At 43.2% G+C, this 18,746-nt stretch overlaps 1 long non-coding RNA gene across 1 annotated transcript in view; it reads right to left on the minus strand.

Moving 5' to 3' along the window:
- LOC140212557 (uncharacterized) overlaps positions 1-18,746 on the minus strand; it is a 485,064-nt gene that overhangs the window by 241,599 nt on the left and 224,719 nt on the right. Inside the window, exon 2 of the long non-coding RNA XR_011889745.1 lies at positions 3,703-3,787. This is a non-coding gene — a long non-coding RNA (uncharacterized lncRNA). The remainder of the gene's footprint in view (positions 1-3,702; positions 3,788-18,746) is intronic.

Genomic DNA, 18,746 nt, shown 5'->3' on the forward strand with positions numbered 1-18,746 from the left:
TGTTGGGGGGTGGGAACCGAACTGAAGAGACGAGGGAAAAAGCGGTTGGTTCACAATAGAGATCTGTACTTGGAGCTATGATGTGGTGACCAGAGACTTGGATGGCTCAGGGACAGGAATGATGACTTCAAGTGCTGGGTTTTAGATGCTTCAGAAAGGACAGGGAGGGAGGCAAAAGAGGTGGGGTGTGGCACTGTTGATCAGAAATAGTGTCACAGCTGCAGAAAAAGTGAATGTCATGGCGGGATTATCTATGAAGTCTCTGTGGGTGGAGGTTAGGAACAGGAGGGGGTCAATAACTTTACTGGGTGTTTTTTTATAGGCCGCCTAATAGTAACAGGGATATTGAGGAGCAGATAGGGAAACAGATCCTGGAAAAGTGTAATAATAAGAGTTGTTGTGATGGGAGATTTTAATTTCCCAAATATCGATTGGCATCTCCCTGGAGCAAGGGCTTTAGATGGGGTGGAGTTTGTTAGGTACGTTCAGGAAGGCTTCTTGACACAATATGTAGATAAGCTTACAAGAGGAGAATCTGTACTTGATTGAGTATTGGGAAACGAACCTGGTCAGGTGTCAGATCTCTCAGTGGGAGAGCACTTTGGAGATAGTGATCATAATTCTATCTCCTTTACAATAGCATTGGAGAGAGATAGGAACAGACAAGTTAGAAAAGTGTTTAATTGGAGAAAGGGGAAATATGAGGCTATCAGGCAGGAAATTGGAAGTTTAAATTTGGAGCAGATGTTCTCAGGGAAAAGTACAGAAAAAATGTGGCAAATGTTCAGGGGATATTTGCGTGGCGTTCTGCATAGGTACGTTCCCATGAGACAGGGAAGTTATGGTAGAGTACAGGAACCGTGGTGTACAAAGGCTGTAATAAATCTAGTTAAGAAGAAAAGAAAAGCTTACAAAAGGTTCAGGAAGTTAGGTAATGTTAGAGATCTAGAAGATTATAAGGCTCACAGAAAGGAGCTTAAAAAGGAAATTAGGAGAGCCAGAAGAGGCCATGAGAAGGCCTTGGCAGGCGGAATTAAGGAAGACCCCAAGGCATTCTACAAGTATGTGAAGAGCAAGAGGATAAGGCGTGAAAGAATAGGACCTATCAACTGTGACAGCGGGAAAGTGTGTATGGAACCGGAGGAAATAGCAGAGGTACTTAATGAATAATTTACTTCACTATTCACTATGGGAAAGGATCTTGGTGATTGTTGTGATGACTTGCAGCAGACTGAAAAGCTTAAGCATGTGGATATTAAGAAAGAGGATGTGCTGGAGCTTTAGGAAAGCATCAAATTGGATAATTCGCCGGGACCGGATGAGATGTACCCCAGGCTACTGTGGGAGGCGAGGGAGGAGATTGCTGAGCCTCTGACGATGATCTTTGAAACATCAATGGGGATGGGAGAGGTCCTGGAGGATTGGAGGGTTCGGATGTTGTTCCTTTATTCAAGAAAGGGAGTAGAGATAGCCCAGATAGACCAGTGAGGCTTACTTTAGTGGTTGGTAAGTTGATGGAGAAGATCCTGAGAGGCAGGATTTATGAACATTTGGAGAATTATAATATGATTAGGAATAGTCAACAATGGCTTTGTCAAGGACAGACCGTGGCTTACGAGCCTGATTGAATTTTTTGAGGATGTGAATAAACACATTGATGAAAGAAGAGCAGTAGATGTAGTGTAAATGGATTTCAGCAAGTCGTTTCGAAGGCTTATTGACTAAGTAAGGAGGCATGAGATCCAAGGGGACATTGCTTTGTGGATCCAGAACTGGCTTGCCCACAGAAGGCAAACAGTGGTTGGAGACGGGTCATATTCCACATGGAGGTCGGTGACCAGTGATGTGCCTCTGGGATGTGTTCTGGGACCATTATTCTTTGTGATTTTTATAAATGACCTGGATGAGGGATTGGAGGAATGGGTTAGTATGTTTGCTGATGACAAAGGTTGGAGGTGTTGTGGATAGTGTGGAGGGCTGGCAGAGGTTACAGCGAGACATTGATAAGGTGCAAAACTGAGCTGAGAAGTGGCAGATGGAGTTCAACCCAGATAAGTGTGAAGTGGTTCATTTTGGTAGGTCAAATATGATGGCAGTATATAGTATTAATGGCAAGACTCTTGGCAGAGTGGAGGATCAGAGGGATCTTGGGGTCCAAGTCCGTAGGACACTCAAAGCAGCTGCACAGGTTGACTCTGTGGTTAAGAACGCATACAGTGTATTGGCCTTCATTAATTGTGGAAATGAATTTAGGAGCCGAGAAGTAATGTTGCCGCTATATAGGACCATGGTCAGACCCCACTTGGAGTACTGTGCTCAGTTTTGGTCGCCTCACTACAGGAAGGATGTGGAAGCCATAGGAAGGTGCAGAGGAGATTTACAAGGATGTTGCCTGGATTGGGGAGCATGCCTTATGTAAACAGGTTGAGTGATCTCAGCCTTTTCTCCTTGGAGCGACGGAGCATGAGAGGTGCCCTGATAGAGGTGTATAAGATGATGAGAGGCATTGATCATGTGGAGAGTCAGGGGCTTTTTCCCGGGGCTGAAATGGTTGCCACAAGAGGACAAATGTTTCAGGTGCTGGGGAGTAGGTACAGAGGAGATGTTAGGGGTAAGTTTTTTTTTAAAAACGCAGAGAGTGTTGAGTGTGTGGAATGGGCTGCCGGCAACAGTGGTGAAGACGGATACATTAGGGTCTTTTAAGAGACTTTTGGATAGGTACATGGAGCTTAGAAAAATAGAGGCTTATGGGTAAGCCTAGTAATTTCTACCGTAGGAACATGTTTGGCACAACTTTGTGGGCTGAAGTGCCTGTATTGTGCTGTAGGTTTTCTATGTTCCTATGTGCACTTGAAAGCAGATGTAGGTATGAGTATGGGGAAGGTAGCAGAGCTATAGGATTAAGGCTGGATGCTCCAGAAAAGACCCAATGGATTGAATTGGCCCCTTTTATGTTCTGTTTCTGAAATCCTGAGGCTTTGCTGTGCAGTATGTCAAAGCCCACAATGTGTCGATTCCATGATACTCTGTGGACTTATGACTGTGTGTTCAATTTACGTTCAAACAACAAATAGTATTCGTTGTCAGGCTACAATACTTCAGGGAATATCTGACTAAGCCAATACTTCACATTTCCTTGCTTTACCAAACCACTTCCAAGTGTAGCCTTAATTACACTCACTTAAGCATTCCTTTTTTGGACGATCATGCACTGGCAGCAGAGCAAGGTGCATCTTTCCACATCAATCCTGTTTTAATGTCGTGTTTATTAATTTCCTAGAAAATTGCTTGATAATAGAGCTCTGTCTTGACATCCAGTACGGAATCCAGTGCAGTAGCTCTATAGAATGGCTGACAACACTACCTGCCACTATCCCATTCAAGAAGTGAAAAGGCGCAGCTCAACCTTACGGCAGTTACTTTTGTTCTGAGAAAGTTCACCACTAATTTTACCACTTACACCGTTAGGCAAACTTTCAAGTTTTATTATATATATATTCAGTTCAGTAAAATCAAATCAGCAAGTTAATAACCTGCATTTTAAAATGAAGTACTGCTGGATTTAGGTATACCAGTTAGGACATTTAAAGATCTATTCCATAGCAGTAATGTATTAGACTTATTGGAGATATAGTCAAGATTGTTATGTCACCAGAAGAACAGAAAAAAGATTTAAACTTTGTGACAACTTTTGTCTGATACCTGCTTTTGTTTGATTTGATGCTCTAAAGTCCCCTATAACTTTTCATCTTGCAGTGACCATATCAAGTCACTTTTATGTTCACACCTGGAAAGAGATAAAAAAAAGGCTGCATCAAGTTAAGATTACACACAAGTCCCTCAATAAACCTACTCTTAATCTTTAGGTAAGGGTGCCAGAAGATGAATTAAAAGTAATCAGAAGAAAACTAACTTCCAATTTACCCAGTGTCTTCTTGGCATCATTTCCACCCTAAGTACTTCAAAGCCAATTAATAATTTAGAGGCAAATACATTGCTTTAATTTATGAACTGTGACACCCAGTTCAAAGTTTCACACACAGCAAAGTACCAGATGATGCTTCAGTGTTTAATGTTGGTATCAGGGCAAGTTCCTCTTATCTTTTTGAAATAGTGCCTTGGGATGTTTTATCTTGACTTCAGAGGACAGAGCCATCTTTGGTTTTACTTCTAACTTAAAGCAGCTTCTCTGACAGTGCAACAATCTCTCAGTTATGCATTATGATGACAGCCAAGATCAAAAGTTGCGTATGTTATGTTTGTGGTAATAGGAAGCCAGGTGGCCGTGTGTAACACACATGTAAGACAGAGAAATGAAGAATAAAAGGCCAGCTGTTTATTTTACTTTTAAGTCATCTACCCAGAATGCCCTCTCACATGATGTTCAGTACGTAACACACAGGAAGCTTGACAGCGACCTGTAAGAGTCAAAATATACATGAATACATAACATTTCCCTCTCCCCTCATATTTTAAAGTTCTCACCCCCTTCCCATACACCGACCAGGTGCTGAACTATTAACATTCAATGGAGTAATTGTCAAATTCAATCAACAACATTTTTTTTCTAAACTAGGGAGGGAGGGTAGACTGTCTCTATTACCAGATGTAACCCTGGGGATTACTCTGCTCCATGTGCTAAGGGTTAGTCACTAAACTAGAGATTCAATCTGTCTTGAGGCCACCTATGCCCGTGAGGGAACTGATGACCTAGGATTGTCGCCAAGGCCATTTTATCTTTTGGTGTTGTATGTACAGATCTTGGTCTGGGCACTGCATTGTCAGTGGTGGGCACCTCAGAAATCACAGGTGATGTAAGAGCACTGGCTGTGTCATTAGATCTTAACTGAAGTTCTGAAGTTGTATCAGAATCCTGTCCGATTTCTACAACAGGATCTGGATTGGTCAGTTTGTATTGGTTTTCAGTAGCCTCAGAAATGGAAACAGCTGACCAATGTGCCTTCTCCAGATGTGGTGGTTACTAGTTTCCATCATGTATGACACAGGACCAGTTTGTGCCACCACTGTCACAGATATCCACTTTGTTCCAGAGATATAGTTTTGGGCAAGTACTCTCTCTCTTGCTGTGAAGCTTCTGTACTTTGCTTTGGTATGTCTCTCTGCTTGGAGTTTCCATCCGTTTAGTATAATCTGTTCTGTGTTTGGGGGTCTAAGCAGATCAAGCCGGGTGTGAAGCTGTCTTTTCATTAGTGAAGTGGCTGGACCCATTTTGGTGGTGACGAGATATGTTGTGGTATATCAGCAAGAAACTGCTCAGACACTGACCAAGGGATCCACTTTCCACTGAAATCCTGAGGGCTTGTTTCATTGTTTATGAGAGTCATTCAGCAAGGCCATTAGTGGCTGAATGACATGGTGCTGACTTGATGTGATAAATACCATTTGCTTCCATAAGTGTCTTTAATTCTTCAGACAGGAGTTGTGGGCCACTGTCACTTACAAGTTGTTGAGGAGGCCTAAAACGGCTAAAGATAGAACATAGCTCCTCAATGCATTTTTCAGATACAGTACTCTTCATGGTGGCAACCTCGGGTCATTTGCTGAATATGTCCACTGTGATCAAGAACATATGGCCTTCTACATATCCTGCAAAATCCTCTGCCATCATTCTTCAGGGCATTCTCATGGATGCAAACAAGCCACTTGAGGAACATTTCTCATTCCCTGACAACGTGGGCATGTTTTGGCATTTTCTTCAATTGTTACATCCATTCCTGGCCACCAGGAATAGCAGTGTGCAATTTCTTTCATACACACTACACCACAGTGTCCCGTATACAGCTCAACAAGCACTTGCTTTCTTCATGGTGGAGGAATAACAACACGGTAGCTCCATAGTAAACATCCAGCTTGGACCGTGAGCTCCTTCCATCAAGCCTGATAAGGTTTCAATTCTATAGTTAGGTTTCATTTCCATGAGTTACTAAGTCCATCTCTTTACATAGAACAGGGTCAGCACACTTGTGCTTTTAGGCTTGTGTTATCGGAGTTGTACGTACTTTGTTGAAGTAAAAGATCTCTTTCAGGATGGCTCTGGAGCTGTAAGAGCTGAGGGAAGTCTGGAACATCCATCAGCATTCAAATGGGACCACCCGTACTTTATATAGTACTGATGTGCAGGGAGTAACAGAGGCAACATTTTATTTGACAGCAACCAGGGAAGGAACCAGGAAGAAGTTTTCAGATGACTATGCCATAATTGGATGCATCAGCAAGGGAGATGAGGCAGAATACAGGGCTACTGTAGGAAACTTTGTCACATGGTGTGAGCAGAATTATCTGCAGCTTAATGTGAAAAAGACTAAGGAGCTGGTGGTAGACCTGAGGAGAGTTAAGGTACCGGTGACCCCTGTTTCCATCCAGGGGGTCAGTGTGGACATGGTGGAGGATTACAAATACCTGGGGATACGAATTGACAATAAACTGGACTGGTCAAAGAACACTGAAGCTGTCTACGAGAAGGGTCAGAGCCGTCTATTTCCTGAGGAGACTGAGGTCCTTTAACATCTGTCGGGCAATGCTGAGGATGTTCTCCGAGTCTGTGGTGGCCAGTACGATCATGTTTGCTGTTGTGTGCTGGGGCAGCAGGCTGAGGGTAGCAGACACCAACAGAATCAACAAACTAATTCGTAAGGCCAGTGATATTGTGGGGATGGAACTGGACTCTCTGACGGTGGAGTCTGAAAAGAGGATGCTGTCCAAGTTGCATGCCATCTTGGACAATGTCTCCCATCCACTACATAATGTACTGGTTGGGCACAGGAGTACATTCAGCCAGAGACTCATTCCACCGAGATGCAGCACAAAGCGTCATAGGAAGTCATTCCTGCCTGTGGCCATCAAACTTTACAACTCCTCTCTTGGAGGGTCAGACCCCACCCTGAGCCAATAGGCTGGTCCTGGACTTATTTCCTGGCATAATTTACATATTACTATTTAACTATTTATGGTTTTATTACTATTTAATTATTTATGGTGCAACTGTAACAAAAAACAATTTCCCCCGGGATCAATGAAGTATGACTATGACTTGCACGTGGACCAAAAATTGATGTAAAAGGCAGTGATCTGCCAGTAGCGTCAATCGTCGTCCAAAGACAATAGTGAGTGCTCCCTGGTTAATAGTCATAGTCATACTTTATTAATCCCGGGGGAAATTGGTTTTAGTTACAGTTGCTCCATAAATAATAAATAGTAATAGAACCATAAATAGTTAAATAGTAATATGTAAATTATGCCAGTAAATTATGAAATAAGTCCAGGACTATTGGCTCAGGGTGTCTGACCCTCCAAGGGAGGAGTTGTAAAGTCTGATGGCCACCGGCAGAAATGACCTCCTATGACGCCTGCATCGCTGTCAGCTTCTCCCGCAGCAGAGCAGGGCGGATGGTGTTGAACGCAATGGAGAAGTCAAAAAACATGACCCTCACAGTGCTCACTGGCTTGTCCAGGTGGGCGTAGACACAGATCAGCAGGAAGACGATGGCATCCTCAACTCCTAGTCGGGGCTGGTAGGCGAACTGGAGGGGATCTAAGTGTGGCCTGACCATAGGCTGGAACAGCTCCAGAACAAGTCTCTCCAGGATCTTCATGATGTGGGAGGTCAATGCCACCGGTCTGTAGTCATTGAGGCCGCTGGGGTGCGGCGTCTTCTGCACAGGGACGAGGCAGGACGTCTTCCACAGCACAGGAACCCTCCGGAGCCTCAGGCTCAGGTTGAATACATGGCGAAGTACTCCACATAGCTGAGGGGCACAGGCTTTGAGCACCCTGGTACTGACACCATCCGGTCCTGCAACCTTGCTTGGGTTGAGACGTTTCAGCTGTCTTCTCACCTGTTCAGCCGTGAAGCCCACTGTGGTGGTTTCGTGTGGGGAAGGGGTATAATCATGAGAGCAGGGTGGGGAACTGTGAGGAGGGGTAGGAGGGGTAGGAGGGGAGAGTGGAATATGTGTTGGTTGGGGGCCGACAACAGATGACTCATGTGTGGGATGAACAGGGGCCACACTGTCAAATTGGTTAAAGAACAGGTTAAGTTCATTGGCCCTGTCCTCACTGCCCTCTGCTCCCCTGTTGCCAGTTTACCGGAACCCAATGATGGTCCTCATCCTCCTCAGACCTCTCTCATGTTGTTCTGCTGGAGTTTCCACTCAAGCTTCATCCTGTACCCGTCTTTAGCCTCCCTGATCCTGTCTTTCAGGTCACTCTGTATTGCCCTCAGCTCCTCCTTATTTCCATCTCTAAACGCCCTCTTTTTAGCGTTCAGGATGTCCTTAATGTCCTTTGTCACCCATGGCTTGTTATTTGAATAAAAAGGACAGTTCTTGTCCGAACATTGCAGTCCACACAGAAGTTGATGTAATCAGTGATGCACTCTGTGAGCCCATCAATATCCTCTCCATGTGGCTCACAGAGTGCCTGCCAGTCTGTCACCTCAAAACAACCCTGGAGCATCTCATAAGCCTCCTCCAACCATTTTCTCACTGTCCTCGAGGTTGCAGGTTTACTCTTCACCAGAGGCACATAGCAGGGTTTTAGATGCACCAGGTTGTGATCTGACCTTCCCAGTGGGGGGAGGGGAGAGGAGCTGTATGCATCCTTAACGTTAGCGTACATCAGATCCAGAGTCCTCTCCCCTCTGGTTGTACAGCTCACATACTGCGTGAAGTTGGGCAGTGTTCTAGCCATGGTAACCTGGTTGAAGTCACCCGAGATGGTAATGAGGTCACTTGGGTGCTGGGTTTGTAGTCTGGCTCTGACGGTGTAAATGATGTTACATGCTGCCATCGGGTTGGCCGAGGGAGGGATGTATACAACAACTGCAATTGCATGCGTGATTTCCCTTGGCAAATAATATGACCGGAGTCCAACAGCAAAAAGTTCAATATCTGGGCTACAGACCCGTTCCTTGATCATAATATGCCCAGGATTGCATCATGACTCCACCTGTACCGTCCCTCACCAAGTGCCCTTGCACAGCCGCTGAGGATGTGCTCCAGGGTTCCTCGCTTGGAGCACAGTGGGCACGCAGATGACTCTGCCTTGCCCCATGTGTGCAGATTTGATGGGCTTGGAAGCACATCATACACTGCCTGGATGAGAAATTGGATGCAGTGTAGTTCGGCTTTCCAAAGATCAGCCCAGGTCACTTACTTCTTCCTGCCTTGAATAGTATCCTCAAGATGAAAGTGATTGGACGCTCTTCACCAACGACATAATGTGTGAGATAACAGCCCCCACACCATAGGGTAATGTGTCACAGGCCAACTCTATGAGCAATGACAGATTGAAGTATGTGAGTGCTTCAGATAGTGACAAAGCTGTTTTGGCCTTTTTAAAAGCCTCTTCACTGTGATCTGTCCACTGCCAGTATGTTCATTCATTTAAAAGCTCATGAAGTTGTTTCAGCACGCTAGCTAGATTAGGAACAAACTTTATGCAGTATGTTAGTAGCCCCAAGAAAGATTGTAATTGACTTGTATTCTCTGGCTTTGAAGCCTCCACAATTGTCTTCACCTTTGACAGTGCCTTGTGAAGCCCTGAGTTGTTGACCACATGGCTCAAATATTCAACTAAAGGTCAAAAGAACTCACACTTGCCCGTCAGTACCCTTAGCCCATATTCCTGGAGTCATTGCAGCGTAGCATCTGGGTTTTGCAGGTGCTCATGCTGATTTTTCACAGTGATGAGTAAGTCTTCCAAAATAGCACTGCACGCCTGTCAACCTGCTCAGGATCTGGCCCATTGCGGGAGCCGAGATGATGCTAAATGTTCGGTAGCTGAACATTCCTTTGTGAATCACTATGGTCAACAGTTCCTGTGACTCTGGCTCCACGTGCATCTGCAATTATGCTTGAAACACGTCAATCCTACTAAGTGTCTGTCCTCCGCCCAGTCCTCCAAAAATGTCTTCCGAGAGAGAAAGAGGATATCGTTCAAGTTGTACGAACTTGATCTATGCTTACCTTGAAGTCTCCGCAAAGTCTTAAAGACCAATATACTTTTAGGATAGGAAACATTGGTTTTACTTACACACACTGGTAACTCTGGGCCAGTCTTTCCAATTCAGCCTCTACCTTTGATTTGAGGGCACAAGCAACAGGTCTTTCCTTCAGGCATTTAGGTGTCATGTTGGGGTTAGCAGTGATTCCTTTCGTATAGCCCAGTTCTCTGGTGAATACTCCTGTAAGTTTCCTCTAAACCACTTATAGACCTGTGCTTCTACAAATCAAATGCACTTTGTGCCAGTTGAGCTTGAGCTGCTCCAACCACGAGCAGGGTAACTACCTTTAACAATGTACAGTGGAAATTGTTTTCTCTGTTCATTAATCTCCACTGTAACACGTACTTCTCCCCTCACTGGAACAACCTCACCAGTGTAAGTCTTTAAAGTCAACCTTGGCCTTTTTGGGGTGAGATGCCGCAATTTCCCCTTGTTAACTGTCTCTGACACCAGCAATACTTCAGCACATTGTGTCCAGCTGCATCCTCACTGTGGTCCCATACAAACACGAGTCACCCAGTAGGCGTCTTTGTGTCCTGAATCAGATAAAACATGCAAAGCTGCTTCAACCACTGTGCGAGAGTCACTTAGTCCATCCTCAGTATGCTCCACCTGGTTCACGTTTCTTGTTGTTTTTCCAAAACTGATTTTTCTTTATCAGTATTTTTGGTTGATAGTAACTTTTTACTTTTAGGTGTGTTCAATATGTCCCTTTTTTATCACAGCTTTGGCAATCTGAATCCTTATACTTTTTGCCAAATGCCCTCTTTTGCCACAGTGGTAACATTTAATGCTAATAGGTGTCTTATTCTTAAAGTCAGTAGAAACTTTATGAACTTGGGAAGATGTGCTTAATAGCTGTGCTTCCTTAGCTGCCATCTCCATAAATGCATTAAACTCAATAGCCTTCTGTAATGAATTCAGTCCTGACGAAGGGTCTCGGCCTGAAACGTTGACTGTACCTCTTCCTAGAGATGCTGCCTGGCCTGCTGCGTTCACCAACAACTTTGATGTGTGTTGCCTTCTGTAATATTAGTTTGTATTCTGTAAGCAAATGCTTCTGAATTGCCACACTACACAGACCAAGTAAAAGCCTATCATGGAGCATGTTATTCAGCAACGGCCCAAAATCAGTTTTCAGGCAATTGCTTCAGCACTGCCACAAACTATGAAATAGACTCGCCTTTGTTTCGATTACTTTTATGAAATCTGACCCTTTCAACAATAAAAGTTTAGGTAAAAAGTAGTCCTTTAAGGTTTTAACTGTGACCTCATAAGGCTTATTGCTAGGGTTAGCAGGTTGCACTAGACTGTGTAATAAATTAAATGTTTTTGCACCCATCACAGAAAAGTTGGAACACGAATATCACCTGAAATTTGACTTGCCAGTGCAAAATATTCAAATTGTTCAGTATAGGAACTCAATTATTCTGTCATTTTGTGATACGGCCCCATACTTCAAAAAATTGTCGCTATTTTCAAACACAATCACGTTCCAGAAATGTTAACTCGTCTTATCCATTTCTCTCTCCCTCTCTTATGTTTTATTTAACCATTCCATTCTTGTTCTCTCCTCTTGGATTCTTCACTCACCACACTTCCTGTGGCCATTTTTTTTTATCCTCTCACCCACACTACACAGTGGTACAATGCCAGTGTTGCACGTGGACTTTTCTTACCAAAGGGGAGAAAACAATAAATATCTCGTGAAGACTTGTCACCTTGTCATTAGTTGTTATGTTTGTGGTACCGGGAAGCCAGGTGGCCGTGTAAAACACACATGTAAGAAAGTGAAACGAGGAATAAACATGCAGATGTTATATAGCTTGTAAGTCATCTACCCAGAATGCCCTCTCACATGATGTTCAGTAACACACAAGGAAACCTGACAGCAACCTGTACGGGTCAAAATATGCATGAATACATAACAGCATAAATACTGAACAATGTTCCAGTTGCAATGATTATTGCTCACTCTGGATTTTGGTCATGTTTGGAAATGACCACTTTATTGTCATCTATTTAACCATTTATGCTTACGTATTCTGCTCAGTCAAAAAAAGCTGATATTCCTCTATGCAAAAATACTTCCAAAACATCACTCATGTTAAAAGCCAAAGTTCCCCCTGCTTTTACTACAATGGATCTTCCAAGTAAAAGTCAATTTATCACATTAAATTCCCTCAACATAGCCTATTGATTCCAATTGTAAAGTCAAACCATGTGAGTTGACTCAGTAGGAAGTTTTACTCTGTTTTGCATATTTGTAATTTAGCTGATTTTTTTTTGGCTTGTGAAGGGCAGGCAGTGCTAGGAGGGGGTAAAGGGGATTAATAATTATTTGGTGAAAATATTAAATTGAACCTTCCTCTCTGTGCATTCAAGGTGAAACAGATTTGTTACTCAAGAGACTGTAAGTAGTAATTAGCATTCAACATAGTATATACAGATTATATATTTCATTTCTAAATTGGCTCTCTCTGTAATTACTTCAGTATGCTTTACATGAAGTTACTAGCTGCTAATCCGTACCACATATTTCCTACACTGAATATATTTTTCTCCATGATTAAACAGTGAAGAGACAATAGATTTATTATATTTCAGCAATTTTTGTGCACTTATTTCTTTTAGCCCAGCTCTTCCTTCCAGGAAAGACAACAGCATACAGCACACTTAAAAGGACCACCCAATAAAAGTTACCCAGGAATGAGGAGGAGTGCATGGTTGGCTGGTTTAATCAAGCTTTTCTCAGTGCATCTGAAAAAAAAAACAAATATAGGTATGAAATTCTATCCTCTTTTCCACAATAGAATATAGAAAAACTCTGACAGCTAACTGTCTATGTCCTGAGAGGTCTATAATTTTCACTACGGACCTCCTCAATGCATATCCCTACTGGGATTAAAAAATAATGAATGCCAGTTAGGGAAAAAGTGGCCGTGAATAAGGAAGCACAAAACACACATCTGCGTCCTTGGCAGTCCTCAAAGACAGCTGTTAGTGGAAGACTTGCCACCAACCTCTTGAAATAACTCAGCAGAGTGGAAGGAAGGTCAAAATAGTGAGTAGTGAACCTCTCCATGGTGACTAGTGGCAATCTTACCAAATCCTGAACCTACTCTACTTCCCAGCATGTGCTGGCCTCATCTTGAGCTCTGTCACATCAATTAATGCACAGGCCTTTACCCAATTTCCCCATTCCATGACTATGGTAGATTCTCTCAGTTGTTTTAGAAATACAGAATCTATTGTTATTTTGTGCTGTGGACTGTCTTGCGTTGGCCATTTTGTATATCCTTCAAGAGGCTATACTCAGGCATGCACCCCCATGTCCTTTTGTGCATGGCTTACACACGCTGAAGACAGTTTTTCTTATGGTCCCAACAGTTGGCACTTTAAAGTGCTGCGGGGATTCTTCTGATGCAGCATGTGCAGAATTCATTCAATCTCATTTCCTGTTTGAAGCACTTTTCTACCCCTGAAGAACAGAAATGGAGCTGCAAGTCTGAGTATTAATGCTTTGCCTCATGCTCCAGAATCACAAGTCTTCCAATAGTAATGGGCTTTGCTCATTTTGATATCAAATTGTCAAGACGAGTTAAGAATCGAGCCAAAGCAGAAAGTGGTCCATACTGTCCAGAGCCTCATTATTGATGTGATGTTGGCAGAAACGTCATCACGATACCGAAAGAATGACTTCACAATTGATTGCTGTGCCCAGCTGGTGCACGGTGAGAAAAACTGTCCATCGTGATCTGCAATTCATCAGATAATTTACAGAGAATCACTGCACAGCCTTTGAAGAGCCGAACTTGAATGCTGCACTCTATGCTCTACTGCTCTGAAATGATCTAAAGCTGAACAATCTGTCATCTAACCATGATTGAATTTGTTTGCCAGATTGATCGCTTCAAAAACATAATCAAGAAGAATGGAGAAGATGCCAAGTCTACAAGCATGAAGGCACAGTTTTACATCCTACTAATATTGATGCTGAATTTCGATGTTCTATTTGCATACCGGGTGCTTGGCCTCATTTGTCCTGCCATTTCCTGAATAGCAAGAGTTTTGGAAGCATTTAACCAATTTTCAACAGGATCTTGTAGATACCATTCCAGCTGGCTGCGTCAATGATATTTTGTGCATGAATGCACACTATACAGGAATACAGCCGTTACACTTGTTGCAAATCGAAGTCAAGGACAACATGAAGCATATTTTGCTAACAAAGCATCCACCACTAATTTCCATAAGCAGTCATCTCGACCACTAGGTTTCATCCGTCTCTCGTGTCCTTCAATCTGTCAGTGACTTATTGTCCTTTTCTCCTTTGGCTTCAGGCTTAATGTGGAGCGCTGAACTTTGGCTTCATCGACAATTTCAATCTATTTTGGGAACGCACCACATTTTTAAAACCCAATGGTCTTGACCCAAACAGTGTGGGCTCACGGGCACTGTCTGCAAACTTTTCCACTGCACTCTGGCAAACCCACATATTTGACCATTCACAATCCATCTTCCAACCTATTTGAACAGTTCTGTAAATGTTACCCATTCTATTCAGACCACTGTCACTGGAAGGACCTACAAATTGAACTATCCTATTAAAATTGCTAACAAATAACCTTCTCTTAAAATCTACAGTACCTCCCCTGTTGCACCACTCCAGGATACTCTGTTTAAGCTACCTCTTCTAAATGTGAGATCCCTTTCAAATAAGACTTATCTTAAATGACTTTATTACCTCTATAAACCTTGATTTTATGTTCTTAATTGAGATCTGGATAAATCCAAATGAAAACAGCTAGTTACCCGAACTGTGTTCCCCTGACCGCGACAGTTTCAGTGTGCCAAGGCCCAGTGGTCAAAGTGGCGGGCTTGCCACCATGTTCAAAAAGGGTTTTAGGTGCAATCAAATATTATCTGTCAACAATATTTCAAGCTTTGAGGCACACGTTTCAAATTTGTAGTACATATCCTGTTCTCTGCGTAACCATTTATTACACTCCTAAACCCAGTACCTGCTTTCTCTATTTTATTGAACTATGACAGGATTGTCATTGCTGGTGGTTTCAATATTCATATTAATGCAGACTCTATGGTAGCTGAATTCATGAACTTTCTAGGCAGACTAGATCCTACCCAGCATGTCACTGAGCCCATCCATCAAGTACACTTGACTTAGCAAATACAAAAGGGTTAAATATTATTAATGTCTCTGTCTGATATCACTATCTCTGAAAATTTTACGTACTTTTTAGATCATAAGATGTAGGAATGGAAATAGGTCACGGTCCATTCAATCTGCTCCATCATTCCATCGTAGCTGATTTATTATCCTCATCAACCCCATTCTCCTGTCTTGCTTTCTACATCTTCCCATTCTATGTCACCACTTTAAGGATTTGATTTCACTTTTTTCCCCCAACAGAGCCACCCCACCCTCTCTGCCTACCTGCCTGTCCTGTCGACACATTGTGTGACCTTGGATTTTAAGTTTCTATCCATGATATTCTTTCAACCAGGTCTCAGTGATGCCCACAATGTCATACCTGCCAATCTTTAACCGTGCTACAAGATCATGCATCTTATTCTGTATACTGTGTGCATTCAAATATAACACCTTCAGTCCTGTATTCATCACCCTTCTTGATTCTGCCGCCATGTTACACTTCACCTCATCCCACTGACTGAAACTTTAACCTGAGGATCTGCCTATCCATCCTCACAGTCTCATTGCACACAGCATCTGTTTGTATTCCAACTGCCCCATCCTCAGCCCTATTATTCCCGTTTCCATCACCTTGCCCACTTAGTTTAAACCCTCCCCAAGAAGCTAGCCCACAAGGATATTGGTCCCCTTCGGGTCCCGCTGTAACCCGTCTTTTTTGTACAGGTCATACCTTCCGCAGAAGAGATCCTAATGATCCAGAAATCTGAAACCCTGCCCCTTGCACCATTTCCTCGACCACTCATTTATTAGTACCATCATCCTATTCCTGCCCTGACGAGCACGTGGCACTGGGAGTAAACCGGAGATTACTGCCTTGGAGGACCTGTTCTCAGCCTTTTCCCTAACTCCCTATACTCCTGTGGAGAACCCCTTCCCTCTTTTTTAAAAAATTTATGTCATTGGTGTCAATGTGCACCATGACTTCTGGCTGCTCACCCTCCTTCTTGAGAATCTTCTGCGGCCACTCTGAGACATCCTGGACCCTAGCAACTGGGAGGCAACACACCATTCTGGCTTCTTTTTCATGGCCACAGAAACTCCTGCCCATCCCCCTAACTGCCAAGTCTTCTGTCACTGCTGCTCTGCCTGATGTTACCCTTCCCAGCTCAGCCTCAGAGCCAGCCACAGCGCCACTGGCCTGGCTACTGCTGTGTCCTGACAGGTCATTCCCCCACCCCCACCAATCAGTATCTAAAAGGGTACACTTGTTACCGAGGGGAATCCTGCACTGACTGCTCACTCCTCTTACTTCTCATGTGGTCATCCATCTATTGTCTGGGTGGTGACCACCTCAGTAAGAGACTCATCAGTGAATATTTCAGCCTTCCAAATGGCCCTAACTGCATCCAGTTCCAGCTCCGGTTCCTTGACCTTGTCAGTCAGGAGCTGATATCAGGTGAAAATGTAATCATCAGGGAGACCACTAGGATGTTAGGAAATCCAGCATCTCATAGGAGGAGATTCCACTGCCCGAACTACCATCCTGCCTGTACTTGTTACACCTGTAACTTCTCAAACTTGAGTTCTAGTCTGCGCCTGTTCTTGCCCAAGCCTGTTGAGCTAAAGCCTGTTCACTCACACAATGGCAGCTCCAACAACGGCCTTTCCACTCAAACCCTGTTTCTTTTTACTGGCCCTAGCTAATTAACCAAGCAATCGCCCGCTCCACAGACAAGTCCCGACAGGCCCCGCTCACTTTCTAAAACTGGTGCACAAAGTCCACAAGGACCTGTCTTCAACTCACTCTGTGATCTCCCACTCTGCATGATTTTTGATGCCCTCCTGTCTGTAACCAAGACCAAGAATGAAATTACAATTAAACAGCTACCATTACAATTGGAGGGTGTACCGTATAAGGATAGGTTGAGTGAACTTGGCCATTTCTCCTTGGAGCAACAGAGGATGAGAGGTGACCTGATAGAGGTGTATAAGATGAAGAGGGACATTGATCGTGTGGATAGTCAGAGGCTTTTTCCCAGGGCTGAAATTGCTAACACGAGGGGGCATAGTTTTAAGGTGCTTGGAAGTAGATACAGAGGAGATGTCAGGGGTACGTTTTTCATACAGAGAGAATGCTGGGTGCGTGGAATGCACTGCCAGCAGTGGTGGTGGAGGCAGATACAATAGGGTCTTTTAAGGGTCTCTTAAGTAGGTACATGGAGCTTAGAAAAATAGAGGGCTATGCACTAGGGAAATTCTAGGCAGTTTCTAGAGTAGGTTACATGATCGGCATAAGATTGTGGGCTGAAGGGCCTGTAATGTGCTGTAGATTTCTATGCTCTATGTTACAAACAACAGTTTCTCAATGCTGCAATGCAAACTAAATTCTCTGAGCTGACTGGTTTATCTGACCCATGTAACCTAAATTGCTCGGTAAATGAAATAGTTGATACTTTCAAAAAGAACTTGAATATATTAAACACATACTTCCTAGCTATGTAGGGTTAAAAAGAAATCACTCAGTAAAACATTGCCATGGTTAAACAATCTGGCTGCAAGCTTAAGAGATCATTCTGAATAGCTGAGAGAAAATGGAGAAAAACTGGGTTAGATGTCCACATTCATATTTCCAAAGAAAAACTAGCCTCCTTTAATGCTGCTATAAACTCTGCAAGAAGAGCCTATTGTTTCCCCCAAGATTATTACTGAGAATAGCGGTGATTCAAGAATATTGTTCTCAACTATAAACTAACTGAACCCTGCCCCCAACCTATGGCGTCCTCAGTAAAGCATCAGCAACAAAATGTGAAGAATTTGCAGTGTGTTTTAACAACAAAATTACTTCCATGAAGGAGGGCCCTGCTACAAATACTGGCAATCTCTATTGCCAACCTCATATAAAGATGACAAACACATCAAAATTTACAAGCATTTCCAATGCAGAACTTCCTAAGATTGTAATAAAGTGTAATTCTTCTACTTCCTGTTTCGGCCCTGCCTACCACACTTTCTGAGGACTCTTTTAACAACGTTTTTAATTCTTTTAGAAAATTTATTAACACATGCCTTGAAACTGGAGTTTTTCCCAGATGCCTTCAAAATTGCAGCTGTCAAACCCTTACTTAAAAAGGAACACAGCAGGTCAGGCAGCATCAGTGGAAATGATGCGTCTTAAAAAGCCAAACCTTCATTGTGAGGTACTAGCTGACTACAGGCCTATATCAAATATTTCTTTCTTGGGCAAGATTCTTGAGGAAGTCATTTTAAACCAATTCAACAACTTTCTGAATGAGAATGTTCTATAAAATTTCAGACAGATTTTAGAGCAAATCACAGGATGAAGACAGCCCTTACCAAAATTGTCAGCAACCTTAGGTCCAGCACTGACACCAACAGGGTGTCAATTCAAATTCTCCTAGATCTACAGTAAATGCTGCCTTCAATACAATCAAACACAACATTCTCCTAGACCACCTTGAGAACTGGGATGGCCTTTCTGGTGGTACTCTTAATTGGTTTCATTAATTTATCTCAGAGTAAAATTGT

Source organism: Mobula birostris, chromosome 19 (assembly GCF_030028105.1).
Source record: "Mobula birostris isolate sMobBir1 chromosome 19, sMobBir1.hap1, whole genome shotgun sequence".
NCBI lineage: Eukaryota > Metazoa > Chordata > Chondrichthyes > Myliobatiformes > Myliobatidae > Mobula > Mobula birostris.